The sequence below is a fragment of the Lutra lutra genome, chromosome 7, assembly GCF_902655055.1.
Source record: "Lutra lutra chromosome 7, mLutLut1.2, whole genome shotgun sequence".
In the NCBI taxonomy this organism is placed as follows: domain Eukaryota; kingdom Metazoa; phylum Chordata; class Mammalia; order Carnivora; family Mustelidae; genus Lutra; species Lutra lutra.
The window spans coordinates 5,992,552-6,020,188 of record NC_062284.1 but is presented as its reverse complement, the minus strand read 5'-3'; the positions used below and the strand labels follow the sequence as shown (position 1 = coordinate 6,020,188).

Here is a 27,637-nt window from a genome sequence, read left to right as displayed (position 1 = left end):
TTGTTGTTGTTGTTGTTGTTGTTTGTTTTTTAAGTAGACTCAGAACTTGAACTCAGGACCCTGAGATCAAAACTTGAGCTGAGCTTAAGAGTCCGGTGCTTAACCAACTGAACCACCCAGGCAACCCCAACACCTCGTTTTTTTGTTTTTTTGTTTTTTCTTTTTTAAGATTTGTATCCATTTCTCAGAAAGCGAGAGCGAGCGCATGCAGGGGGAGGCAGAGGGAGAGGAAGAAGCAGACTCCCCGCTGAGCAGAGAGCTGGATGGGGAAGCATAGCTTGAGGATCCCAGGACCCAGAATCACAACCAGACCTGAAGGCAGACACTCAACAGACTGAGCCATCCAGGTGCTGCCCCAAGCACCTTGTTTTAATAGCAGGAAACCGACGCCCAGGTAAGAGAGAGGCTTATCTCGGTCTTGGGACAGAAAACAGGGATGACCCAGGTGGTGCTGGGAAAGGCCTGTCCCTTGGCTACCTTCTGAGCCTCAGTTTCCTTTGCTGTAAAACACTGAAATTATCCTAGGTGCCTGGATCTGGGAGCACATCAGAAGGGATATGTGTGTGTGTGTGTGTGTGTGTGTGTGTGTGTGTGTGTGTGTTTTCGTGCCCAGGAAGCACATGCGGCCACCTGAGAAGGGCTGTGTGTCTGTGCACGGGCACCTGTAAAAGTGTGGGGAGGCCTGTGTGTGTTCCCCAGAAGAGGGGTACTTGTGCCTACACATTGTGTGGAGTTGTATTTGTGCAAGTGGAGGAGGGAAGCATTTTTGCATCTGCAAACGGCACGTGTCCTTGTGAATGTCTGCACAGTATCAGAAGGGTAAGTGTGTGCGTGTGAACACACTAAAGCACACGCACATGCCCCCTCCCTCCCCGACTCCACTAGAACCTGTTGCCAGGCCCTGAGTCTGCCCCACGGGAAAGAGGAGGGAAGGGGTGAGGAGGCCCAGGGGCGCAGGCTCCAGGGTGTGTCCCAGCCCCAAACCCCAACAGGCTCTAAGGGGACTGTAGTTAAGCAGCACTTCTCCTGGGGTGGAGACAGGAGCAGAAGGAGAAGGATTATGGCAAATTCATTTCTATTTTCCAGCTCACTAAGCCTGCAGTGCCGTCCCTGGCGTTAGCATGAGAATGGGCTGGGGCTCTGTGAACCCCTCCCGACCTGCTGACCCCTCCCCCCCCCCCACATGAACAGTGGGACTCTCTGCTTCCTCTGCTTCTCCAACCAGCTCTGCAAAGCCACGACTCCTAATCAGGGTAATTTAATATATTTTAAGCCCCTGGCGGCTTTATTTTCCCTCCTTTTCGAGTTTGTTTTAGGCATTCACAGCTCTCACCCCGTCATTAGACAGCCTTATTTGACGGATGGAAGGAGCTGCTATGAGACCACAGCCCTTTGTGTCCCCTACATAAGCTGGGCTTCCCTGTAATTAGAATGGTATTCCCAGCCATTGAGGCCTTTCATGAGGCGGAACAAAAACTCCCCAAGATGAATATCCCCCAACTCTCAGCCCCCTGGCCTGGAAGGGGCTGTGAGTTAAAGGGACTCCTTAGGGAAGGCGGTCTGGGAGCAAGGACAGCCAAGATCCTGCCAGGGTGAGGAATTTCGGGGCCATAGGGAGTGGGCACCAGACAAAGGCTCTGGCGAGGTTGCCCGTAAACACCAGTCACTTATCCACGCTCCCCTGGCCAGGCTCAGGGCCTGCCTGGCCTCCACCTCTGTGATCAGAGCACCCAAGTCTGTCCACAAGGTCAGGGGGTATGGAACCAGGCTGGGGGTGCAGGTGAGACACTCGTGCCCCCCCAGAGTCATGCAGACCCTGATTCAGGTATCACTTCGCATCTAGGCACACAGACAGTCACATATGTATATGTTTGGGATTCCATTGTAAGCACGCATACACACACACACTGACCTCCATGCACACTCAGCCACAAGATCACAAAAACCAGGGCAGGAAATATTTGTAAATAGACAGCATACCACACACACTGTCACCCAGACATAGAAACAGACTGCCGTTTGTCTTTGTGTACACACACACACACACACACACACACACGCACGCCACTCAGACTGGGCTTTGCTTATGAATACACATATACTACCACACACTCGTATATATACATATATCCCTAAGATCATCCGGATCCCATTTCTTCTGTGGCTATAGGACATTTGCCAGCTTGTATGCACTGTGGTGATGCCACCACCCCTCCCCCACCCCCAGGATGTAAGCTTGCTTCTGGTCGCATTCTTGGGTCCGTGCTTAGCCTGTGTTCAAATACAGAAATTGACAAACACACACATGCGTGGACACACACACATCTCCTAGCCCACAATGACACATGAAAACTCAGGAAAATACTATGGAACCAAAATACCATTATGGCATTTGAGCATTTCTAGGCCAGCCTCTCCTAGACCAGTTATACATCAGGATGGGAAGGATAAGCCCCATGCAACTACACACTGTGCCATGAACCCCAGAGAGCCTGGAGTCCCCTGTGCAGCACAGGTGGGTCTCCCCATGCCGCTTGGGAAGAGAAATTTCCTTTTTCTTGATTAGCCCTTTGGGCTGGGCTCCAAAGACAGAAGGAGGCTATCTGGGTCTCTGGTACAATCTGTAGTCTTCCCCAGGTCTCAAGAAAGGCTCAGAGGCCAATGCTAGGTCTGCGAAGCTACAGAAGGAAGAACCCAACCTACCAATTGACCCACGGGAGAAGTACTATGGAGAAATAGTGAGTGTTTCCTTTCCAGGAGGATTCAAACAGGGGCAGGATGATCACCAGTTAGGGACTTTATGGGGAAACTGATTTCATTCAGCCCCTCCTCTGTGCTCAGATTTTGTGCTCAGAGCTTGGAGTGCAGTGATGAGTCACATATAAGCCTGTCTTCAAAGAAACTTAGAGTTTTAAAAGGGGTGACCAGACACATATAATACACAGACCTGGGCAGGGGATGAAGATGGGGCTGGGGCATACTGGAGACTAGTGGGTTTCCAGTTTCCACACGGGAATATTGGTATCAAGGACTAAGGTAGCCCATTTAACTTCGGGCACCCCGTGTTGGATAAATGATGGATTAGCTGGTCTCCCAGTTCTGTCTCCAAGATCTGTCTCCACTCTACGATTCTTAGCCTTCTGGACTGGGTCTGTGGCTTTCTCACCAAGGCATTCTTTCCAAGTGGGTGGTTGCCCCTTCACTCACTTTGCACGGCTTTTATACCAGGCACTAACGCTGTGCTGAAAGCCTGGTGGGCTTGGGGCCTAATTTGATGTCCCCAGGAACAAAAGAGAGGCTCATAAAGAGCGGGATGGATCCACTTTGAGGTGGGGAGAGCTGTAGGTCAAATTCTTTCATGATTCCTGGCCACTGAATCTTACTAAGATTCACTCCCTTCTCTTCTGGAAGGAAGTACAGTTTTGAACGGATGGGGTGGGGATCTCAAGCTGCTGGTGATTTGCCTGGTTTTATTTACAAGGATAATTGTAATTGCTGGGGCAATTACAGATACCCAGGCAATGACCAGCAAAACTCCAATATCTCTCTCTGGATAAAACATTCATCTGTTTCTCTTTCTAGGAGAAATTCCCCAGGGAAATTAGAGAACAAGGAATGCTTTGAAGCCACTTCCAATGTCTTTTTTTTTTTTTTTTTTAATTTTACGACAGTTTTTTCACAATGGTGTAAAATAGTGGATGGGGCTCGGGGCTCTGGAGACGGATTCAAAGCCACTTACCAGTTATGCCTGATCGTGGGGCCAGAGTGTCTTTAACTATAAAGGGGTAATAACAGTACCAGCCTGATAGCAAAGTTGTGAGGGTTAAATGAGCTAATACCTGTAGAAAAGCCCAACAAAGCGTTGCAGGCAGTAAGTGCTCAGTGTTGGCCATGGTGGTTAATACAAGGTGTTCAGTAAATATTTGTTGAGTAAATGAGTCCATTTTTTTCATTTTACCTGCGTTTATGATAAAATTACCAGAAAATAAGATCTTCCTGGAAGCCTCTCGCATGTACCTTTGGAGGGAGTTAGGGATGGGGCCCGGGTGGGGAGAGGATGATAGGAGGGTTCCCTATAGTTAAAAAAACAGCTTTCCAGCTTTCCCCGGTAGTGGGGGCTCAGGTCATTACCGCGTGGCCAGCAGGGGGAGCCCGAGCCGCCGCAGCGCGGAGGGCTCTAGCTAAGGGAAGCAGAAGGGAGTTACTCTAGACAGAGCACCTACTGTGTACAGTGTACCGCCTAGGGCTGGACGGCGTTGCCAGGGCAGGACGGCCGGGAAGTTGGGGGCATGGGTGGCGCAGTGAGCTGCCCTGGAGTGCAGACGTGGAGGTCGGCCTTTTGAGCGCGAGGGTCTCTCCGCTATGGCATAACCCATGTTTGGGTCCTGGTGGGGACGGTGCTAGGGAAGCCCGGCTGGTGGACGGCGGTGCCTTCTGCTTCTCTGCTGAGGCCCAGCACTCAGCTCGGAGTACGCACCCTGTACTTCTCGGTTAGTGTCGTGGAGAAACTTTGTATGTAGCCTAAAGGCGTGGTCATAAGGGATCCCCTTCAACGCAGTTTGGAAGTGAGAACCGTACCCCTCCTTCCAGCCCTTCCTGCCACCTCTGCGCAGACCCGGGAAGAGGTAAAGCCCGGATCCCCCTTAGCATGAGGTGGGGCGCCACGTAGGAACTGGCCTTGACCATGATATTCCTGATTCTGCGGCTGGCCGCACCACGTTTTCTCCAACACCGCCAGGTGATCGGTCCGCAGCGGGGAGAGCAGCTAATTCGAGAGCCCTGGTAGGTATATATGTATGTGCGCAGTAGTAGTTGTTCTCATAGATATTGTAAAATATCAGAGCTGCCAACAGTCCATCAGTGCTGCTAATTAAAAACCAGTTCGAGTCTCAGCTTGAAAATGCAGGAATCAGAAAGGAATGAGGAATGGGGAGGAATGAGGAATGAACCACTGTAGCTGTTCTCCCTGCCCCAGGACCAGAGGGATTCCCCCACCGCCCTGAGGGTGTGATTGGGTGGTGGGATCTGCACAGGGTGGGATCGGCCTGGGACACCATCCCTCTGCTTCCTGCGCTCCTGAGAGCCTAGGGATCATGGGAGCCAGCAACCCCAGCACGGGGGTGGGCAGCCTCGACAGCCCTGCCGGCTCCCCACCTTTGGCTTTTGGATTGGAACCTGGCTCCTGCCCTCCGAAACCCTCCAAGAGAGGCTGGCTTGGAGTCGTGGAGTGCGGCATTTCCAATGGCGTGACACTGGCCCATTCAAACCTCTCTCAACCATTTGGAGTCATAATGGTTGGCTCTGGGCAATGTGGGCTGCTTCAGGGAGACGGTAAGTCCCACAGTGGACATCTGTAGAACCAGGTGCTGGAGGCATTGCTGGATTTTTAAATTTTTAAATCCCATTTAATCCTTACACTCATCTGCAGAGTTTCATCCTCCTCATTTTACAGGTGAAGGAGTTGAGATCTTGATATATGGGGAGATGAACACTCTTGTTCCTGGAACAGCCACGGCTCCCTAGGCTCCTTTAGAAATTCCTGAACCGGTGTATTGGGACCGGGGGAGGGAAGAGAGGCACATAAGGTAACTGGCTGAGGGCTAAGGCCCCCTTCACTTGGAATCCTGGTCTGAGGAAATGAAGGGGGACCCTGGGCAAGGCAGGTCCCCTCCAGGGTCTCACTTTTCCCATCTATAAAATGTATGTGAACATGTCTACCCAATCCTCAGCGGAGATCCCAGAGGGTCTAGAGAGATAGCAGAACATGCACTGGGTGGGAATGGGGGAAGTCTCCCTTAATTCTGGGAAGTCTCCACAGGAACTACCCTTTCCAGGAGGGCACCTATATCTTTTTTCTTTTTTAAAGATTTTATTTATTTGGGGCGCCTGGGTGGCTCAGTGGGTTAAAGCCTCTGCCTTCGGCTCAGGTCATGGTCCCAGTGTCCTGGGATCCAGCCCCGCATCGGGCTCTCTGCTCAGCAGGGAGCCCGCTTCCCCCTCTCTCTCTCTGCCTGCCTCTCTGCCTACTTGTGATCTCTGTCTGTCAAATAAATAAAATCTTTAAAAAAAAGATTTTATTTATTTATTTGACAGACAGATCACAAGTAGGACTTGTGACTCCTAATAGCAGTCCCCTGGGAGGAACTACTACTGCCCCCCCATTTCACAGGTGGAGAAACTGAGGCTGAGAGCAATAAAGTAAAAAGTGACTTGCCCAAGGTCACCTGGTGAATGAGGTAAAAGAGAAGGAGCTGGGATGTCAGAGGTCAGGATCTGGCCCCTGTTCACACTAAGAAACCTTGTCCAAACCACTCCCCCACTTCTGTATCTGCCTCATTATCCTTGCATGCAGGGTTGTTCTGAGGTTGGGGCTCATAAGCCCCAGTCCTGTTGGAGCCTGGCCATTTCAGAGAGAAGCAGGCCAAAGGACTGAACCCCACCCCCCCACCCCCAGTGTGGCAAGGCTCCCAGAGGACTCCCCGGCCTCCACCCTGGAGGGAAGGGTAGGAGAGAGGGCCAAGTAGGTGGCAAGATGACCTTGTGGACCTTGGCAGGGAGCTGGGTCACCCCAGGGTGTAGCTGTGTGCCAGGCACTGGGGATGCCCTGATGGGCTCCTGTTGTGGTTAGCTGATAACCCTAAGGCCAGGGTCTGCCTGGGAAGCTGAGAGGAATCTCCTTTTTGGGGGGACCTGAAATGCAGAGGTCATTTCAAAGAGAGAAATCCTGAGGCCCCACTGGTCTTCCCTGACCCAGCAAAACTGAGCCTTCAGAAGCCTGAATTGGCACAGCAAGGTCCCTTCCATCTGCCGATCCCGAGTGGTGCTCTTCAACTCCGGGAGTGTAGGAATCCTGCTGAGTTCCAAATAAGAAAATCAAACCAGTTTGAACACATCAAGTGAAACTAGATTTGGTTAGGGTGGCAGGGGTGCGGGCAGAGGCAGGAACAGCAGGGTGCAGGACCAATCCATCCCAGAGAAACTCTGTTATCACAAAGAGAAAATTTGCGCTGGGTCTGGAAGGATTGTCCAACTCTCGGGAGAAGCAACTTAGTTCTCCAGTGCTCTTTCTGCAGAGACGCCAACACAGGGTGCGGGCCACCAGGGGCTGCAGGGGAAACGCCGGGACAATAGGTTTCCAACAATCCCTTAATCTGACCTGCTGCAAACTCAGCTTCATTTTTGATCACCCAAGTCGGGGAAATAAACTCCGGGGTCCATGACAAACTATCTTAAGAGGCCCTTAAGGGGGCTCTCTCTCTGGCAACCTCTTCCTTTGGTGTTCCTACAGTCCGTGGGTGGCTATCTTGTCCACACTCATGGAGCCCTTGTGTGGCAGGGCAGCTTCATTACTGTTGTCTGCATTTTAGAAGGTTGCAAAGAAGATTTCCAAAGGAAGGGTATTCCCCTAAGCCTGACCATGGACCCGCCCCCTAGCCACAGGCTTCTGCGGGGCACGCTGGGCAAGGGCTGGACGCCCACGCTCCACTATTAGGGGTGGATGGGGCTGGAGCTGTCCATGCAGTGGTGCTGAAACACGGGCCCCCTCTGCTGAGGTCATGGACAAAGTGTGCTCAACCAGCCACCCCCAGGGCCCGTCTTCCTGCCTCTGAAACAGGCTCCTGGGGGTATCGAGGTGGACGATTCTTCATAGAAGAAGAGTAATCCACACCATCATCATTCCTACTCCCAACCTCAATATCCACTTAATTGGTCTCGCCATCTCTAGTCTCACCCCCTTAATCCATTCCTCACTCAGCACCAGAGTGGTTTTTTTCTTTTTCTTTTTTAAAAAATTTAAAAAAGATTTTATTTATTTATTTGACAGACAGAGAGAGATCATAAGTAGGCAGAGAGTTAGGCAAAGAGGGAGGGGAAAGCAGACTCCCCGTTGAGCAGAGAGCCTGATGCCTGGCTGGATCCCAGCACCCGGAGATCATGACCTGAGCCAAAGGCAGAGGCTTAACCCACTGAGCCACCCAGGTGCCTCTAGAGTGGTTTGTTCAAGAGGCAAATCCCGTCATATTTAAACTCTTCCTGTGGTTTCTCATATAATTCAGAGTAGAACTTAAAGTTCTTGCCACCGTCAAGAGAGCTCTCCTGCTCAATGACCTGGCCCCTGCCTGCTTCTCCCACCTTAAACACCTATCAGAATGGCAGTGATTGGTGAGTGAACTGGCTTATTATGCATTTTGAGGACAGAACTGCTGTGATTTGCTGAGGGACTGAAGGTGGGATGTGAGAGGAAAAATGGAGTCAAGGATGACGTTGGGGGTTTTGATGTGAGCTCCTGGAAGGACAGAGTTTGTTTTTCAGAAACTGGGAAGGTAGAAGGAGAAATCGAGTTTTGGAGGTGAGGATATCGGCCTGGGCCTGGACATGTTAAATTCGAGAGGTCTATTAGATAGTTGGGGGGATAGTTGGTTGGGGGGAAACCCCAAAGGCAACTGGTTGTATAAACCTGGCATTCAGAGGAGAGGTCCAGGCTGGAGGTCTTAACCTGGGAGTCGTCACTGTATAGATCTTATTTAAAACCATGAGGCAAGATGAAATCACTATGGATTCGGTGTAGAAGGAAGAAAAATGTCCTAAGGCCTGAATACTGGGATAGCCTGATTTTGAGGGGAGGAAGACAAGGAGAATCAGTAAGAGGAGATCAAGAGGCAGAGTCTTTAAGTAGGAAGGGAACAAAGGAAGTAGTGAACTTGAGGCCAGGGGCAAAAAGTCTTAAGAAGGAGGAATCAAAAGTGTCCAGTATGCCTACAGGTCAGCTAAAATGAGGATTTGGGAACTGAACCCTTGAATACAGCCTGGAAGAGGTTCTTTTTAAGAAATGGAGGTGCAGGGTGTGATTAGAGGAAAGACCAAGAGACAGCAGGAGGAAATAATAGCTGGTGTTGGCGAACTCAGGCAGGCTAAGGAAGAGGAAGATGGACTGGGAGCCTGCAGGGAGGCCAAAGGGAGGGAACTCCAAGAGGGAGGGAGGTGCTGGGCTATTTTCAGCCAGAAAGGTGCCCTGTTGGCAGACTACACCCTCAGTCTTCCATATGCTTCTAAAGTCCAGTTCTAAGGGTCAGTCTTTGTCTTAATAAGATGTTCAGGGTACACATGTTTAAGGGAGCTTTTAAAAAGGTCGTCTTTTTCATTTGAGCTGAAGATCTTCTTCATTTGAGCTGGGGAAGTGGTTTGACATTCACTCTTCTGGGATCAGAGCTTCACAGCCCCTTGCCCTTGTGGGGACCAGATTGGGATTGGTACTAGAAGTGTCAAGTCGTTCTTGACTCCTGCCAGCCAGCGAGTCTGAGTCCAAAACCTTGGACCCCGTACCCTTTGGTAACCCATACTCCTGAATTCAAGGCCCTCCAGGGTCACCTTCCTTGCCCAGTCTGCTCTTGGAAAAGCACTGGACACCTGTTTTTACTTTATTTTCAAGTTGGGAAAGACATAACACCCCCAAATGTGGCCTAGCTCTGTTTGCCTGGTCATTTGTGCAGATGGTAGTGGATTTCCTCTCACCTGGGTTGGGAGAGTGCCATGTCCCTGACAGCCTGTGGGGACCCTAAGACCAGGGTGATCCCCAAGCAGCCACGAAGAGCAAGCAGCCTTGAGAAGCAGAGGCAGGCTGTCTAGCTCTGTGTCTGCATTTGGAACAATGTATGGTGGGGGAGGGTGATGCCCCCAGTCTCGAGCACCATGGGCAGGGACAAAGGCAAACCTTGTGCTTCAGGTGCCTGAGGCCACAGTAGGGAAGTGGACTGAGGACAGAAGATTGATTCATGTGGTCTGGATGCTTCCTAGCCTCCTTGGCCTCTATTGAGGTGTTCTGGGCCCCCTCCCAAGGTCATGGGAGAACTATAGAGCCAGGCCAAGTGCAGCTCCCAGGCCCCAAGGGTGTGTGTGTTGTCCTGGGGCTGCCAAGGGAGCTGCTGAGAGACTAAGGCCTCTGGGCACATCCTTGCCCATCGCGTGTCTGGTAAACCACACCTCCTGGTATGATGACCCCAAGACTGTTCCCTGCCCTATAAAACATCTATATATACAGGCTATAGCCCTAAGAATGCAGGTGTAGTGTGAACACCAATGGGGAACCAGGGGCCTCTACTTTGCCACTGTGTGACCTTGGGTAAGTTACTTCCTTCCTCTAAGTCTCAATTTCTTCATTTGTCAGATGGGGGTCGAAGAAAAATTGGCATCCATCATCCTTTCCCAGGTCAGAGGCTGAAAGGTAGCTCAAGTTTGCCTCCTGCTGGCACACGTAAGGCTGACACATCTCCAGCTCAGGCCTTTATTTTATTTTTTATTTTTATTTTTCTTAAAGGAAAAAAAATTTTTTTTAAGATTTTATTTATTTATTTGACAGACAGAGGTCATAAGTAGGCAGAAAGATAGGCACAGAGAGAGGGGGAAGCAGGCTCCCTGCGGAGCAGAGAGCCTGATGCGGGGCTCCATCCCAGGACCCTGAAATCATGACCTGAGCCGAAGGCAGAGGCTTAACCCACTGAGCCACCCAGGCGCCCCCCGAAAAATTTTTTTTTAAGATTTTATTTGGGCCTCCTGGGTGGTTCAGTCGGTTAAGCAGCTGCCTTCAGCTCAGGTCGTGATTCCAGAGTCCTGAGATTGAGCCCTGTGTGGGACTCTCTGCTCAGCGGGGAGCCTGCTTCTCCCTTTCCCTCTGCCTGCCTCTCTGCCTACTTGTGCTATCTCTGTCAAATAAATAAATACAATCTTTTAAAAAATTAAAAAATAAAAGATATTATTTATTTGACAGAGCAAGAGGGCACAAGCAGGGTGTGCAGTAGAGGGAGAGGGAGAAGCAGGTTCCCCACTAGGCAGCCTGATGTAGGGCTCACTCCCAGGACCCTGGGATCATGGCCTGAACCGAAGGCAGACACTTAACCATCTGAGCCACCCAGGGCGCCCCTCAGGCCTTTCTTCAGCCCTGGACAGCAGAAGGCTCCCTCTGCCTCCAGCCCAAGTCTAAATCTACACCCTTTTCTGCCTACCCAGCCCATCCCTTCCTCTCTGTCCCTAAGAAGGCCCTAGAGTGGAGGTAGATGTTCTAATTAAATGGAGAAGAGAAAATATGGGATTCTGAGCATGGACAAGGGCACGGAGTCATGGAAGCATGGTTCAGTTAGAGAACGGCCCGTGGCCTGGTGTGGCTAGAATGAAGGGCGAGTGGGAAAGCAATGGAGCTAGATTCTGTAGTGTCTTTTTTTTTTTTTTTTTTTAAAGATTTTATTTATTTATTTGACAGAGAGAAATCACAAGTAAGCAGAGAGGCAGGCAGAGAGAGAGGAGGAAGCAGGCTCCCTGCTGAGCAGAAAGCCCGATGTGGGGCTCGAACCCAGGACCTGGGATCATGACCTGAGCCGAAGGCAGCGGCTTAACCCACTGAGCCACCCAGGCGCCCCTCTGTAGTGTCTTTTAATCCATTCATAAATTTGGAGCTCATGCTGTAGGCAGTGGAGAGCCATGGAAGGATTTAGACTTGGCGAGAAGTTGCGGTTTGGAAATATTACTCTGGGGTGGTATGAAGAAGGACTTGAAGGTTTGTGGCAAAGCCTGCAGATCATTTTTCTTTCCCTATGGCTGCCCCAGTCCCCCAGTGAACACTGCAATCCCATCCTGTCTTGGAGCTAGGCATGCACAGGCGACGAAGTTCTGGCCCCTTGAACGTAAGCAGAAGGGTCTTGTGCACCTTTTAGGGAGCGTCCCTGGGATGTGTGTGTTGCGGAGGGCGGGGGCGGTGCCTGTTAGTCTTTCTTGCTTCCTCTGCCTTAGTGCACCTTGGTGGCTGGCACCTGGATCTCCTGATCTGATCTGGTTAGGCTGATGTAAGCGTGTTCAGTGGGCAAGGCCAGAGCAAGATGGAGGCCACCATCTTCGGTCAGCAGCTCTGCTCCGCTGCTCCACAGTATTCTCCCATAGGTGCCAGAGCCCTTGCCCATCGGTTCTAAAACTGGTAGCAACTGGGCCTCCTCCACCGCTTCTTTTTGCCGATGTTCCTGACTGTTAGCTGTATCCTGGAGGAGGGTCTTTCTCACGGCCATCCACTTTGTGAAAATAAAAGCAGCAAAAATTCACTGAACACTTACTATGGGCAGGCACCGTGCTGCGGGCTTTGCATGGGTGATCACGTTTATTATCTCTTAACCCACGTGCCATCTCCCCTCCAAAACCACACCAGCATCAAGACAACAGGAAGGTTCTGGTGGATTCGGGAGTCTTCAGGGAACGGAGCTGATGAGGCTCTCAGGCCCCTGCCCCCACTCCTGACCCAGTTTCATCACCTTCCCTGTTCTAGATGAGGAAGCAGGCTCAGAGATGTGAAGTAAGTGGCTCAAGGTCACCCAGCTGGGAAGCCGCAGGTGGGAAACTCCAGGTCTTTACTGGGCTCAGGAGAAGCAGGTGACCCTCTGAATTTCATTCATTTCCAGTGGAGGGATTATGAGGGTGGCTCTGGATTACCACAGTGCCTGTGCTTTTTTTTTTTTTTTTTTTAAATTTTAAGATTTTATTTATTTATTTGAGAGAGAGAGAGCACGAGACCACAAGCAGGGGTGAGGGGAGAAGGGAAGAGGGAGAGGAAAAAGGAGACTCCCTGCTGAGCGCGGAGCCCCAGGCGGGGCTCCATCCCAGGACCCTGAGATCCTGACCTGAGCAAAAAGCCAGACCCTTCAGGGACTGAGCGCCCCACACGCCCCCACAGAGCCTGTGTTTAAATCTCAGCCCTGCCACTTACCGGCTTAGTTTCTCCATGCCTCAGTTTCCTCCTCTGAAAAAGGTGGGTGGTAATGGTGCGTCCCTCATCAGATTCCTGTGAGGATTTTAAGAGTTATTGCATAGAAATTGCTTGATCGTATGCATGATAAATGCATGTGCTGATATGCTCTATTACTACTACTACTGCTGCTTTTGCTATTGTTAGTGTTACCATGGGTCCGGGCCTGCCCCGGCCCTGCTGGGAGAATCGGGAGAATCCGGAGGTAAAGAAGAAAGCCCTGCCAGAGGCCAAAGGACAGAGGAGGGGCCGCGTGACTGCCTGGGCTGGCGGGCAATTTACTAGAGGAGCTCATTTGGTGACTCCGACGCCAAGTTAATTAAAGATGGCCGCTAGGGGTCATTGCCATGGCGACAATTAGGCTGGGAAGGAGTCTCATTAAGGTGCGGTTTTAACAAGGCCTGTTGTTTTTAACCTGGCCTCTTGTGAAAGAGGAATTCTTCAGCTCAGTTCCTTTCCTGCCTTTCTGTTTTTCGGGTCGGTTTCTAGAAACTCTCTGAGGAAGGACGAGACACAGGAGAGTTCCCGTGTTCAGCCCCTCGGAAGAATCAACAGGGTAACAGGAACTGCTTCTCCCTTGTGCTACCTTCGAATCTGAAAGGAGGCCCAGGCTGGGGTGGCCGAGGTGTGGAGAGGGAGGGAAGGGTGGAGGCAGTGACGTCAGAGCAGGTGAGGAAGGAGGATTTTATTAAGAATGGACCTAGAGGGGCGCCTGGGTGGCTCAGTGGGTTAAAGCCTCTGCCTTCAGCTCAGGTCATGCCTTCAGCTCAGGTCATGCCTTCAGCTCAGGTCATGATCCCAGGGTCCTGGGATCGAGCCCCGCATCGGGCTCTCTGCTCAGCAGGGAGCCTGCTTCCCTTCCTCTCTCTCTGCCTGCCTCTCTGCCTACTTGTGATCTCTGTCTGTCAAATAAATAAATAAAATCTTTAAAAAAAAAAAAAAAGAATGGAACTAGAGGCCTTTCAGGAAACTTAGAAATGTGGCTTCTGTCCCCCGGGCTGCTGACCAGTGGCCTAGGAGAGCCAAGCCTGTTTCTGTAAAGAGGAAGGAAGGAAGGAAGGATGGATAGATGGATGGAGGTTCAGGGCTCTCTTAATTCTGAACCCTTAAAAAGTGTATTGACTTTTCTTATTTCCATAGTAGTATAGGTTTATTTAGAAAAATTAGAAATTTCAGAAAAGCACAAAAAGAAAATATCCCCTGCGGTCCTGCTCCCAGACTCACAGACTGTTACCAAATTTTGGAGAGAGAAGAACTGAGCAATGGCTACAGGCAGCTGAACGGAAGGAAAGGGAGTATGTTTTCATTTATACCCTTTCTTACGGTTTGAATTTTTTTTTTAAAGATTTTTTTTTATTTATTTATTTGACAGACAGAGATCACAAGTAGGCAGAGAGGCAGGCAGAGAGAGAGGAAGGGAAGCAGGCTCCCTGCTGAGCAGAGAGCCCGATGCGGGACTCGATCCCAGGACCCTGAGATCATGACCTGAGCCGAAGGCAGCGGCTCAACCCACTGAGCCACCCAGGCGCCCCACGGTTTGAATTTTTAACAGAAGAATGTCAAATGAAACTAAGTTAAAGTCGTATATAATGCAGCTTCTGCCTTCCCTGTTTCCTCCCTTCCTCCCAATCTCTGCACCCAAAGTGGGGCTTGAACTTACAACCCCAAGATCAAGAGTTGTGCGCTCTACCAACTGAGCCAGTCAGGCCCCCCAACATTTTTCTATACATTGAGATGCAGTGTACATTTTTTTCTACAAAAACAGGGGTCCTATTGTACCTACAATTTAAAAATCTGAATTTATTACTTCTAGATAACAAGGTGTCTTGAATGATTTCCTGGGATGTTACATTTCTTTCTGACTTTTTTTTTTTTTCTAAGCATGTTGTAAAAAATATTTCATCTGGGCAAAGGGTAGACAGCATGGTAGATCTCCTATGTGCGGCCCCAACCCTGGCTCCCCCACTCAGAGGCGTCCGCTAATACCAGTTTGCTTTGTGTCTATTTAGAGAGATTCCACCTTGTGTACAAGCACACATATTTCCCCCCAGGTCTACTTTGTGCAGGAAAGTACACGATACACCCCCTGTTTTGCACCTCAGTTCGCAGTGTATTTGGAGATGGGTCCATACCAGCATGCACAGAGTTGACTATTTTTTTTTAAGACTTTATCATTTTATTTGACAGAGAGAGACACAGCGAGAGCGGGAACACAAGCAGGGGGAGTGAGAGAGGGAGAAGGGGGCTCCACACTGAGCGGGGAGCTGGATATGGGACTCGATCCCGAGACCCCGGGATCATGACCTGAGCCGAAGGCAGACGCCCAACGACGGAGCCAGCCAGGTGCCCCAAGATTTTATTTATTTATTTATTTATTTTAAACGACTTTATTTATTTATTTATTTGACAGAGAGAGACACAGCGAGAGAGGGAACACAAACAGGGGGAGTGGGAGAGGGAGAAGCAGGCTTCCCGCTGAGCAAGGAGCCCGATGCGGGGCTCTATCCCAGGATGCTGGGATCATGACCTGAGCTGAAGGCAGACACTCAACGACTGAGCCACCCAGGCACCCCCCCGCCAAGATTTTATTTTATTTTTAAGTAATCTTCCCACCCAACATGGGGCTCAAACCCATAATCCAAAGATCAAGAGTCACATGTTCCACGAAATGAGCCAGCCAGGTGCCTGTTCTTCTCTTTTTTAAAAAACATTTTAGGGGCGCCTGGGTGGCTCAGTGGGTTAAAGCCTCTGCCTTCAGCTCAGGTCATGATCTCAGGGTCCTGGGATCGAGCGCCGCATCAGGCTCTCTGCTCAGCGGGGAGCCTGCTTCCCCCTCTCTCTCTCTATGACTGCCTCTCTGCCTACTTGTGATCTGTCTGTCAAATAAATAAATAAAATCTTAAAAAAAAACATTTTATTTATTTCTTTGATGTGAGAGAGCACCAGTAGGCAGAGTTGCTGGCAGAGGAAGAGGGAGAAGCAGGCTCCCCACTGAGCAGGGAGCCCCATGCGGGGCTCGATCCCAGGACCCTGAGATCATGACCTGAGCAGAAGGCAGACGCTTAACTGACTGAGCCACCCAGGCACCCCCCCACCACTAGTTTTAATACCTGCATTCTGTGCAATTCTGGACTCTAATGCATTTGACCAGTACCCTCTTGGTGGACACTCAGGTTATTGCCATAGGTAAGCTGTATCGCAGTTGGAATAATTCCAAAGGAGGCTTGTTCATTCAAAGAGTGTTACCCCATCATTTTTAGTATTTTTTAATATTCCAGAATAGGAATGCCTGTGACATATTTAACAATTCTTTATGGTTGAACATTTAAATTGTTACTGTTTGCTAGAGAGAGTTACCCACCATGATCTTGGAGGAGCCCACGGTCTGCTGGGGGAGACAGACAACCGAACAAGCCCCGTAATAACACATCGCGGGGGGTTGGGATGGTGCTGTGTGCAGGAGTGACACAGCCCCACCTGTGGAAGTCAGGAAGGATCCAGGCTTGAAGTGGGAGGAGGGAGGATGGCAGGGCTTTAGGTAAAGCCCTTGAGGTATGAAAGCCTTGGCGGGTGGGCTGCTGATCTGGGAGTCTTTAGGTATAAACAGAGGTGGTTCTGGCCCGGAGGGGCTCACAGGAATGGTCTTGTGTATGCTTTCTTGCCCAGAATTTGTCATAGTGGTCAGCATTCAGTGGATGCTTATGGATAGATGAATAAGTGAGGGATAAAGGGAGAGGAGCCCAAGAAGGCAGGCAGGGACATGGCTTTAATGGTCAGGCTGACAGTCTGAACTTGGTCTGGTCAGGGATGGGGTCTCCCAGAAGGCCGTCGGGTGGAAGTATACACAGTTAGATCTGCTCCCACGGGAAGGTTCCTCTGGGAGCCCAGGTAGAATCAGGATGGCCCTAGAGGCTGCAAACCAGGTGTGGGACGTGTCATACTGTTCCCCCATATTCAGTGTCCCTGTCCCCTTCACTGGTTCTTCCCACAGGAGGATTAAACATCCCAGCCCTTTGTTGCATGCCTGGTGAACACGGGCATGGCCACCAGACTTGTTTTGGCCAATAAAATATGAATAGAAGAGGTGTGTGACACTTTCCAGGGCACCTTTAAGGGACAATTAGTTTAAGCTTGGCCATGTTCTTGGTGGTTGTGGAAGTACAGGTCCATATGGAGATCCCTTCAGCCTGCGTCCCTGAGTCATTATGATGAGCAGAGACCCCTCACCGAGCTGCAGTGGGCATGTAAACATGAATGAGAGATAAATGATGTTGCTTCGCACCGCTAAGATTTGGGGTTGTTTGATACTGCAGCATGGCAATGTGATGCAGACTGATCCACGAGAGAATGGGACCAGATAATTCCCAAGTTCCTTCCAGATGTGTGGAACAGGCTGTGATTCTGCCAAGCTGGCTTTCATGTGGCTTGTACTGTGTCCATTTTGGTTTACCCAGGGATCCTCAATCTTAAGTTCTCTTTTTTTAAAAAGATTTTATTTATTTATTTGACAGAGAGAGGGAGATCACAAGTAGGGAGAGAGAGAGGGGGAAGCAGGCTCCCCACTGAGCAGAACCCGATGTGGGGCTCGATCCCAGGACCCTGGGATCATGACCTGAGCCGAAGGCAGAGGCTTTAACCCACTGAGACACCCAGGCGCCCACCAATCTCAAGTTCTTATGGAGACCTAGACTCATGGCTTTTCTGCTAGACCCACTTTAAGCCCTAAGAATATTTCTCAGAGGTGGAGAAAAACCTATGGCAGTTGTCCCTTCTAAGTCATGACTCCTGGTGGCCTTTAGAAGGTCAGAAACATCAACAGCCGTGTTGGTATCAACAGTAAGATGAGAGTGTATCCTTGATCCCTGGGATTCCCTCTTCCTGAAGAGGAAACCACGGCTGCAGTGCCATTTTAACCCAAATGCTTTATGCCATCGTACCCAACAGTTGGTTGGAAGGCTGTTGCCTTCCCAGTAGAGCTGGAGGTCCAGAGGAAGGAGTCCTTGAATGTCACAGCATCAAGGCTCAGGGAGGTCACCAAGGTCCCAGTTCTTCCATCTTCATCTTCCACATTGGCTTTGTCCTTGGGAGCATTCCCCTTTCACGATCACAGGGCGGCTGCCAGTAACCACAAGAGCCATATGATTGCCTGCTTGTTCATGCCAAAGAAGAAGATGAGAGGAAAGCGCTCCACCCAGTCCATGGAGTGACAGTCATCATCAAGACAGATGGCACCAGCTGGTCCAGACCAATGGTTCCTAGTCCCATCAAGCCTGGTGCCTGCTTTCCATAATAAATATTACTATCCTTATGTAATTTGTAGAAAACAGTACCCACTGGGGCGCCTGGGTGGCTCAGTGGGTTAAAGCCTCTGCCTTCGGCTCAGGTCATGATCTCAGGGTCCTGGAATTGAGCCCTGAATCGAATCGGGCTCTCTGCTCAGCAGGGAGCCTGCTTCCTCCTCTCTCTCTGCCTGCCTCTCTGCCTACTTGTGATCTCTGCCTCTGTCAAATAAATAAATAAATCTTAGAAAATAGAACCCGCTTGGGCATTTAATCACAACCCCCCCCAAAATCCAAAAAACTAATCCAGTGCCCTAACTATAAAAGGAAAAGAAAGTGAAATATACAATAAAAAAACATGGTTTTCAAGATACATGGTGAGGTGCAAGTATTCTAGAGGACAAAACAAAACAATCAAATGCCTTCACCTGCATCTAAAATCTCCATGAATGTGGCAGTGATGGATGGTGGAAGATACAGGTGGATTGTTCTGGTGACTACACTGCCACCTGGTACATGATTGTGTTGACATAATAACTCTTGGGAAGATTCTAGACACCACAGAACATAAGGCTTCTCAATGTATCCAGTGGTTGCTGTTCTGTGGAATATAGTCCGTATATGTACTAAAGCTGTACAGGGTGCCTGGGTGGCCCAGTGGGTTAAAGCTTCTGTCTTCAGCTCAGGTCATGATCTCAGGGTCCTGGGATCGAGCCCCACATCAGGCTCTCTGCTCAGCAGGGAGCCTGCTTCCCCCCCCCCCTCTGCCTGCCTCTCTGCCTACTTGTGATCTCTGTCTGTCAAATAAATAAATAAAATCTTAAAAAAAAACAAACCTGTACAAAAAACTTCTCTGTTAATATGTAAAGCGGGGTTAGATTCTAGGCTCAGATTTTGCATCTGTGTCTCTATTCAGTGGAACATTTGAAAGTCTGGTGGGATTCAGGCCAAGGTTTTGTTATTGCAAGTGTCAGGGACTCTAGCCCCCACCCCAGCTCACCAAATATCTGCAGGGCCCGAATCACCGTGACAACCGGAAATGTCCCACAGAAGTGTCCGTGCTTGTAGGGCTCCTGCTGCTCCTCTGGAAAACCTCTAGTCTGGTCCAGTCAGGATCCTTTATTTGGGTGGACTGGAATGGCTGCCTGAACAAAATTGGGATTATTTTATTTATTTATTTTTAAATAAGATTATTTATTTATTTATTTGACAGACAGAGATCACAAGTAAGCAGAGAGGCAGGCAAAGAGAGAGGAGGAAGCAGGCTCCCCGCTGAGCAGAGAGCCCGATTCGGGGCTTGATCCCAGGACTGGGATCATGACCTGAGCTGAAGGCGGAGGCTCTAACCCACTGAGCCACCCAGGCACCCAAAAACGGATTCTTTTAGAAAGAAGGAGGAGGGCCGCAGTTAGTAGAGGTGACCCAGTGTTCATGCTAGGCCTCCAGCTCAGCTGTTTCTGATAGGAGTCATGGTCTACTGCTGCGGTCCATTCCTGGGACTGAAAACTCTTAGAAGATACACAGAGGGGCTCTCGGGAGAAGGGATGTGTGCGGGTACGTGTGTGGTTTCTGACTGGCACAGAAAATACTCCTGTTTCTCAGCCAGAAAGAGAGGAGCCCAGGACAGAGTAGGCTGGTCCCGTGCCCCCGAGAGAGAATAAGCCCCCTTCCCTTGACTTCTTCTAAAACACTGACGCTCTGATTTGTCCAGCTCCTCCTGTTGTACAAAACTCCTTCCCTACTGGGATGCCTGGGTGGCTCAGTTGGTTAAGCCGCTGCCTTCAGCTCAGGTCATGATCCCAGGGTCCTGGAATCGAGTCCTGCATCGGACTCCTTCCTCAGGAGGGAGCCTGCTTCTCTCTCTGCCTCTGCCTGCCGCTCTGCCTGCTTGTGTGCTCTGTCTCTCTATCTCTGACAAATAAATAAATAAATAAATAATCTTAAAAACAAAATAAAAAAAACTCCTTCCCTGCTACTATCTCACTGCACCCTTGCCTTCTGTGGGTTACTCATCTTTTAGAAAATTTATCTGTCCTAACTGTATATTATAGATACTCTTCCTCCTTTGTTTATGTTGTTGATGTTTTCTGCCAACTGTCATTTTTAAAAAAGATTTTATTTATTTATTTGACAGAGATCACAAACAGGCAGAGAGGCAGGCAGAGGGAGAGGGGGAAGCAGGCTCCCCGCTGAGCAGAGAGCCCGATGGGGGGCTCGATCCCAGGACCCTGAGATCATGATCTGAGCCGAAGACAGAGGCTTTAACCCTCTGAGCCACCCAGGTGCCCAAATTGTCATTTTTTATTTAACTTCAAATAAGGCTTTTTTTTTTTTTTTTTGCCACATGTGATTTTTAGTTGTTATGTAATCAAATCTGAAAATCCATTACTTTGTGTACATTAGGGTTTTAAGGCTGGATGAGCGGGTGGTTTTCACGTGTTGATGTAAAGGAGGCCTGCCAGGGCATGGGAACTATGCACTGGGGAAGGCCAGCTCACAGGTCTGCAACACAAATGGTTCCTTGAGCCTTCCTGGGTCAGGCAAATATCCAGAAACCTATACCAAGACCTCCTGTCCACTCCTCTCCCCAGAAGGTACACCCATGTGCCAGACCTGGGATTTGGAGTTGCCTCTGAATCCTGCTAACAACCCTTATAGAGCATGACTGGCTGACAGTTCTGCCTGAGGAGGGCTGAGGGACACCCTAGAGGTCATCTCCTGGCTTTGAGAGTGGAACCTACAGGACATCCATGTGGCCAAGTGAATGCCACCAAGGGCTGAGAGGAAGAAGAGGTGGGGTGAGTCTCAGTTCTGCAGCTAACTGGCTGTGTGGCTTTGGGGCAGTCTCTGTCCCTCTCTGGGCTAAGCTTCCTCCTCTGTCCAAGAGGGGGTTGACCATCACGGTATCAAGGTTCCCTTTCATGGCAGATATTCCACCATATTTCTCCATATATCCCTTCCTTGAAAGAGCCCCACTGCTGGCAGCTGCCTCCTCCTGCCGCTGCTCAAATTTCTTACCTGGTGCAGGAGGGGACCTCAGTGTGAGCGTGTCTGGGAGTATCTGTAGCTCCAGAAACTTGCTCCAGGTCTGGGTGTGATTTCTGAGTCTCTCTGGTGCTTGGCTTTGGTCCTGGAAATGTAGAATGGAAGCCGGTCCCGTAGGGCTCCCTGGGACATCCCTTTTCAAACCTACTGACATGCGTTCACATTGAACAAAATTGTACTCTGTGAGTTGTATGGCGACTGCTGGTTAGCATGAGTTCTATCCCACAGAAAACTAATTCAGCATTTGTTCATTTGGATTTTGCGGTTTTCTTTTAAAAATCTGCAAGCAAAACTTTTGCTTTTCATGCCCCTTATATCTTAGTCGTCTCAGAAAAGCTCATAAGCTGAACACTGGGCCTGTCACCAGGCTGGAGACTTCCAGCCCCCTGCTCACACCCACCCCCAGCCCCCCTGCCTCTAGTCTCTCCAACTCATCCTACACAACCACAGTCATCATAGTCATCTACACAGCCAGAGTCATCTTAGCTCCTTCTTTTTAAATTATAAAGATTTTACAATTTAGTAATTTTTTATTTTTTTCAGAAAGGTGATTCATTCCGTGGCTCCAAATTAAATATGAACAAAATGCACACAATGTAAGTCTCCCTCCTCCCTGTGCCCCCCACCCCTAGTGGCCATCATTGTGGTATATCTTGTAGATATAGTCTGTGAATATTCATGAGTGTATACATACATATTCTTAATGGGGGGGGGTCTTCTCCATTTTTTTTTAACACAATGACCGCAGAGTACTTTTTTAAGTATACTTTTTTTTTTTTTTTAGGATTTTGTTTATTTATTTGACAGAGAGAGAGATCAGAACTAGGCAGAGAGGCAGGCAGAGAGAGAGAGGAGAAAGCAGGCTCCCTACCGAGCAGAGAGTCTGATGCAGGGCTCAATCCCAGGATCCTGAGATCATGACCTGAGCAGACGCTTAACCCACTGAGCCACCCAGGCACCCCTCTAAGTACTACTTCTTTTTTTTTTTTTTAAGATTATTTATTTATTTGACAGAGAGAGATCACAAGTAGGCAGAGAGGCAGGCAGAGAGAGAGGAAGGGAAGCAGGCTCCCTGCTGAGCAGAGAGCCCGATGCAGGGTTCGATCCCAGGACCCCGGGATCATGACCTGAGCTGAAGGCAGAGGCTTAACCCACTGAGCCACCCAGGCGCCCCCTAAGTACTACTTCTAACCAGACCTTTGGGTGACTCCCTTTTGTCTCAAATGGGAAAGACCAAGGTCTTTAGGCTGGGACTAAAGACTCTCCATGGCCAGTCCCGCCTCTGACTACTCCCACATCCGGGCTCACTTCCAGGCCTGTGCATACCTCTGTCTCCCGTCAAAGCACAAGTCCCCTGCTCCTGGCTCCTACGATTCCTCCAGGGCTCAGTTTCCCTGGCTCTCCCTCTGTGCTGGAGGGATCTCTCCTACTGATGGAAGCATACAGTGCAACCATTGGCCAGTACCCGTCTGCTTCCCCCGCCAGGCTGTGCGATATTTAGGGACAAGAGGTTGTACCTTACTCATCTGGAATCCCCAGGGCCGGGTACAGTGCCTGGCATAAGGAGGGTGCCCCGCAATCTTTGCCCAGTAGACTTGGACGGGCCTGTAGGCGCTTTGCCACAGCGGCACCTCGTGGTAGACCTTGGAAGTGCAGCGAGGAAGAGATCTTGGGGGGAGGGGTGGGGGTTCTGCAGGCTCCAGAGATCCCCTGGGGTCTAAGTAGGACTGAGTAGGAGGCGCTCCCCTGTCGGTCTGCTCCAGACCCCATTTTGTCCAACAGCACCCAACCTGGGCACAGGCCAGTGGGCAGTGACCCACCTTTCCATTACCAGGACTGCTGTCCACTGAGACCTACCCTCCCCATGATCAGAGTCTTGGGGCATTTAGCTGTGTGTGACGTTCGTGTTTGTTTCCGGGCATGGTTAGCATATCTCTGCACAGATACTTAACACCATCCCTCTTCTGTAAGACAAAATTATTGACAGTCATTTCAATAATCATGAAATGAATAGCAGTAGATAAATGGCAGGCAGCCAAAATTTTCTTTTATTGAATTTTATCTGTAAGCTCACGCCATTTCAAAAAGAAATGAAATTACAGATACAATAATCATTATAGTACAAAAAGGGAAAACATGGACACACACCTTTACACTACTTTTTTAAGAGGGAGGGACATATACCCATATATTGGTGTGTCCCGGTATTGAATAAAATTACATTAGAATTAAATAGGAACAATTTAAAAAGAAGACACTTCATTTTATTTTTTTTTAAGATTTTATTTATTTGTTTGACAGACAGAGATCACAAGTAGGCAGAGAGGCAGGCAGAGAGAGGGGGAAGCAGGCTCCCTGCTGAACAGAGAGATGCAGGGCTCGATCCTAGGACCCTGGGATCATGACCTGAGTGGAAGGCAGAGGCTTAACCCACTGGGCCACCCAGGTGCCCCAAGACACTTCATTTTAAATAAGTTGTTCAAATTCAGTAAAAATACTTCCCGTTTAATCTAAAATTTGCACTTTCCTAACAAAACTGCTGTGTCCTCAGAACTTGCTCTCTGGTTCACTGTTTAAAATTTTATTTTATTTTATTATTTTAAAGATTTTATTTTGGGGGCACTTGGGTGGCTCAGTTGGTTAAGTGTCTGCCTTCGGCTTAAGTCATGATCCCAGGGTCCTGGGATCGAGCCCCAGGTTGGGCTCCCCGCTTTGTTGGGAGTCTACTTCTCTCTCTGCCTCTCCCTCCCGCCTGCTTATGCTCTCTCTCTCTCTCTTAAATAAATAAATGAAATCTTTAAAAAAAAGATTTTATTTTTAAATAATCCCTACCCTCCAATGTGGGGTTCGAACTTACAACCCTGAGATCAAGAGTTACATGCTCTACTAAGCCAGCCAGTCACCCCTGTTTAAAATTTTAAATACAAAAAAAAAATTTTTTTTAAATACAAATAAAACCCAGTGACTCAAATCCTGTTTCTCCAAGTTCACTATGGCAGAACTAGGGCTTGGAGATACAAACCACACCTGAGGTCACTTGGACATTTCCAACCATTGGAACCTGCCCGGGGGGCCAGTGTAGAGCTGGGAGTTGTTGGAATTCATGCCCATGTAGAGCACGGGGTTAAGGAGAGGATAAGTAATTGAAATGTGCGGGCTTGAAGCCTACATATTCATTATTAAGGCCAACAAGTGAAGATGCAAAAGGACTCATATTGTAAGATTCCACTTATATGAGGAGTCTAGAACAGGCAAGTTCATAGAAACCAGAAGTAGAAAGAGGTTACCAGGGGCTGGACAAGGGGGAATGAATGTTATCAAGAGGCACAATGTTATCAAGAGTTTCTGTTTGGGATGATGAGAAAGCTCTGGAAATAGATGGTGGCGATGGTTGCACAACATTGTGGACGTGCTTAATGCTGCTGAACTGTATAACTTAAAAATGGTGAAGCAATTCACAATAGAAAAAAATGGTTAATATGGTAAAGTTTGTTATCTCTATCTTATCACGATGAAAACAACATGAAAAAAAAAAAAAAAAAACCCAACCCAACAGGTTAGAATTAACAAAATAATTTGGGGAGAGGGAAAGAGTATGTTATCTCAGACATGGCTGAAGAGTTCTTGGTGCAAAGAGATCATTTTTTAAAAAAGATTTTATTTATTTATTTGACAGAGAGCACAAGTAGGCAGAGAGGCAGGCAGAGGGAGAGGGAGAAGCAGGGTCCCTGCTGAGCAGAGAGCCCGATGCGGGACTCGATCCCTAGTCCCTGGGATCATGACCTGAGGCGAATGCAGAGGCTTAACCGACTGAGCCACCCAGGTGCCTACAAAGAGATAATTTTCAAAAAGAGACTGAAGGGGCACCTGGGTGGCTCAGTGGGTTAAGCCTCTGCCTTCAGCTCAGGTCATGATCCCAGGGTCCTGGGATCGGGCCCCGAGTTGAGCTCTCTGCTTGGCAGGGAGCCTGCTTCCTCCTCTCTCTGCCTGCCTCTCTGCCTACTTGTGATCTCTGTCTGTCAAATAAATAAATAAAATCTTTAAAAAAAAAAGACTGAAGGTGGGTTTTATTAAATTATTTATTATTATTAATTATGTTTATTATTATTTATTAAATTGTCTATGATAAGGTTGGATCCCTTGGGACACCATTGGTGTGTTTATCTTTGTGGGTCTGTGGTATGTTTGTCCTTTTTCTGTTTGTGAGGTGTTTTGAGTTTTCCAATGTGTGTGTGTCTGTTTGTGTCTCTTTGTGTGTATGTTTGTGTGTCTGCCGTGTGTTGTGTAAGGATTACCAAGGTGATCAGGCCCCCATCCCAGCGCCCGCAGTGAGGATCCCACAGCTGTTTCCTGCTGGGTGCTTGTTTGTGGGTGTTCATCTTTGTGTCTCCGTGGATCTGGTCGGGGTAGGGGTCTCAGTGTTTCTCTGTGTGTCTGTGGTGTGTGTGGTGGGCACACGGTGACCAACTCTGTCCGCTGCTCCCTCTCTCTCCTTTTGTCTACAACTATCTTCCCAGTGACTCCCGTCTGGCCAGAAGTCCCAGCGAGCTCTTCACTTGTTCATGCCTGGACCCCACATTGGTCGGATGGGAGTGGGCAGCAAACCACAGCCCTTCTGTGGAGCTCGGGCATGAGTCTGTGCAGCCAATGGCCAGAGCCCCGTGGGACTCCCGTCCTGACCTGGTGTCTGTGTCTCACCCCCCCCCATCAGTCAGTCCCACCACCTTCAAAGCAGGCACAGCAGTACCAGCGGGAGTGTCTCCCTCCGCCCAAGCACAGCCCCACACCGGCCAGCCGCATAAGCCCCCTTTCGGGGCGGCAGGCTGAGCTCTGTGAGAGGTCTCCAGAGCAGCTGGAGAATGGGTAGGGAGGTGTGGAGGCAGCGTGCCAGGCAGGGCTGGGAATCCTGTAGCTTCAGAGTCAGGAGGGAGCCGGCCTGATCCATAGAGCGGGTGACACGCTTCCCCGTCCGGCTCTAAGGTTCCCAAGCGGAGGTTGGGTGAGGGTGGTGGGAAGCCGGTTCCTGAACAAAGGTCAGCCCCCCTTGCCGCCGATGCTCTTTTGGGAGCCTTGGCTTTGGCCAACGGGAAAGAAAGGCTCCTTCTCTCTGGGTGGTGGTGGGCCTGGCACAGGGCTGCCTGAGAAACAGAGCCCAGTGTCTGGCTCCAATGGGCATTCAGAAACTCAGGGCCTGAAAGGCTCTGCCAGCTGCCGGAAAAAGGGGCCATTGTCCCGTCCTCATCTGAGCCAACAGGGCCGTCCCTCCATGGCTTTTGGGGGCCTGGCCAGCTCCGGGCTCCCAGGGTGGGCTGGGACTCAGAGGTGCCCACCATCAGGTGCCGCGACTGGGCTCTTTGGGAGGACTCACACGTGTGGGCTCGAGGAATAGGCTGGGACTTGTGACTATCGTTCAAGTCTGGATGCAGAGCCGCCCTCTGAGCTCCAGGAAGGCCTGGCTTAGGGCTGAGGGGTGTGTGTGTGTGCCAAGCAGCAGAACACGGAGCCACTCCAATGCTTTGGGGGGTCCCCGTTCCCATCCACGCGGTCTAGCACAGTTCCAGAATTCTCCCTATGGACTTCTAAGCTAGCAAGAAGCCACCCCCGTCCTTCCTTCCTTCATCCAGAGCTCTGCTCCTCTGTGCACTGAGGCGCTTAGCAAACCCACTTCCTGGCCAGGGAGACCCTGACGCACCAGCACAGGGGGGCTCGGACAGATCCTCTGCCTGCGGTGGAGACAGCTTTGTCAAGAGCTCTGCCCTGGGAGGGCCTGTGGAGCTGATGAAGAATGACATTTCTGTCCTTTCATCCATTAAAAAACAGGGGGCTACGGGCAACATGGTAGCCTGCACTGGACCCTGGAAAGAAGGACGTTGGTGGAAACACTGGCGAAACCCAAATCAATCTAGCATTTAGTTCATGGTGCGGTAGTCGCCCCTTCTCTGTGGTTTGGCTTTCCATGTTTCCGTGACTGGAGGTCAGCCGTGTCCTGAGCAGACGATCCTCTTCCTGCCACATCATCAGTAGGTCAGCAGTAGCCTGATGTCATATCCCCGTGCCTGTGTCCCCCACCCTACGTCCTCCCCTCACGTGGCCACGATATTCTCTCACCTTATCAAAGAAGAAATGTGAGTGCAGCACAATATTTTGAGAGAGAGACAGACCACATTTCACATAACTTTTTAAAAAATTGTTTTTATTTATTTTTTAAAAAAGATTTTATTTACTTATTTGACAGACAGAGATCACAAGTAGACAGAGAGGCAGGCAGAGAGAGAGGGGGAAGCAGGCTCCCTGCTGAGCCAAGAGCCCGATGCAGGACTCGATCCCAGGACCCTGAGATCATGACCTGAGCCGAAGGCAGAGGCTTAACTGACTGAGCCACCCCGGCGCCCCCATATAACTTTTACTAAGTGTGTTGCTATAAAGTTTCTATTTTATTGTTATTGCTGTTGTTAATCTCCTACTGTGCCTAATTTTTAAGCTAAATTTTAGGTATGTAATATAGGAAAAACATATTTTTTATATTATATAA

At 49.7% G+C, this 27,637-nt stretch overlaps 1 long non-coding RNA gene across 1 annotated transcript; it reads left to right on the top strand.

Annotated features, from left to right (window-relative positions):
• Positions 1–280: 280 nt before the first annotated feature.
• Positions 281–27,305, top strand: LOC125104985 (uncharacterized). Its single transcript, XR_007128776.1, has 5 exons — positions 281–394; positions 4,591–4,782; positions 8,058–8,163; positions 21,653–21,701; positions 26,730–27,305. It is a non-coding gene; the product is annotated as an uncharacterized LOC125104985 (long non-coding RNA).
• The last annotated feature ends 332 nt before the right edge of the window (positions 27,306–27,637 follow it).